General features: G+C 36.7%; 1 long non-coding RNA gene across 1 annotated transcript in view; it reads right to left on the bottom strand.

The window, feature by feature from the left end:
• The window catches only part of LOC113343371, a 3,100-nt gene extending 2,151 nt beyond the window's left edge, over positions 1-949 (bottom strand). The window contains exon 1 of the long non-coding RNA XR_003357206.1: positions 478-949. This is a non-coding gene — a long non-coding RNA (uncharacterized LOC113343371). The remainder of the gene's footprint in view (positions 1-477) is intronic.
• Positions 950-1,630: the final 681 nt, after the last annotated feature.

Raw genomic sequence — 1,630 nt, 5'->3', positions numbered from 1 at the left:
CCCACCCACACCCACACCACCACCACCCACAATTGCAATGTAATGACTGCTGAAGTCATCCGTTTGAGCAGCTTAGCTTGAGTCCCAAGATCTAATTATGAAGCTTATAAGAAAAATGAACACATAACAAGAAATGGCGTCATCATGTTGTGCAACATCATTTTTGTCAGGTTACACCAACAAAGGAACTAGAGGTATCACCCAGGTATGCATCTCTAGAGTCTAGTCAATGAAAAAGAAATATTAAGCATCCAAATCTGGATAATTCATATGATTCAAAGAGTTTGAACGCATTAGCGTATCCAGTAACATGTATGCAGGCCCAGTTATCATATTCCTTCTTCTATGGTGTCTAGCTAACATGTAAATGTACTTACAACTGCAATTTGTATTAAAGATACGTTCTATTCCAACAAATTCAAACTAGTGTAATCATATCTTATTATGAATTTGACGACTAGGCAAAAACAAAAATACCTGTAGCAGATGTTCTGTGCTTAATCTTCATTGATAATCACTACCAAGTCAGGAGGTAATCCTTGGTGATTCATGTCCCATTCCAATCCGCCCCATTCTTTGTAAATGAGTTGAGCAAATGTAGTCTTCCCAGTCCCCCATCCCACAGCACTTGAGGGGGGATTGGGTAAGACTACAGCAGCTAAACCCTTTTAAGATTCGTGTATCACCATTATTAGTTACATCAAAATTAAAAGCTTTACCATAACCCATATGGTATTCGAATTTGAAAACAGATTGATTGGTGGCGTATGAATTTGATAATGAGTGAAACAATAAGAAATGTCGATGGTGGGGGGATTTGGGTTTAGAGTATAAAGACAAACATAGAGTTTGATTCGTTTGAATGCCTGATCTATCTGATAAAAAGAAATTGAATTAGGGCTTCTCAGAGAATGTTAGAGAGAGAGAGAGAGAGGAGGGTTGAGGAAGCTCTTATTGGCCGCTGGAAAAGGAGCGCGCACTAGATGGGGTGGCTCAAATGTCCCAGGAACATCATTTATCGTCCGAAGTCAAAAAGCACCACCTTTTGCTTTACAAAAAGTCGCATTTTTTACTTAAAGTCATTTTGAGTACCTAGACTAACTAACTTGTGACATTTTATTTCAAGTCGAATAATAACTTTTTAAAGTGGTATGAGATGCCACTTAAAAAATGAGGCACCATTGACAGGTTTAACGTAGATGGGATACTTGCGTAATAATATATTCCCTCCGTCCCTATCATACAGACGAAGAAGATGAAATTTCTTTGATTAAGAAATTGTTTAGTTTTCATGAATTTACATTTTTTTTTTCTTCTATTTTTACTTTTTGTCTTATCCTCACTGCAATTTCCCATACAACAAAAATGAAAACAAGTATGTCAAAAGTCTTCTTGGAACTGGAATTACGCCTATTTAATGAGACTAGAAAAATCCAATATTTTACCTATATGATTGGGACGAAGAGAGTATTATTTAATTTTGGGATGAGAAAACTGACCTGGGCGGTTTGGGTGCCCTTTGTCCCTATTTTCCTAGAACCCTATAGTGTTATAGAGATTTATGGATTATCCCTATAGTATATTATAGAGATTTATGGATTATCTAAGTCGGACCTCCCGATATTCATGA

This window comes from Papaver somniferum, unplaced genomic scaffold (assembly GCF_003573695.1).
Source record: "Papaver somniferum cultivar HN1 unplaced genomic scaffold, ASM357369v1 unplaced-scaffold_57, whole genome shotgun sequence".
Lineage (NCBI taxonomy): Eukaryota > Viridiplantae > Streptophyta > Magnoliopsida > Ranunculales > Papaveraceae > Papaver > Papaver somniferum.
The sequence above is the reverse complement of the archived record's forward strand: the minus strand, read 5'-3'. Positions and strand labels throughout refer to the sequence as shown.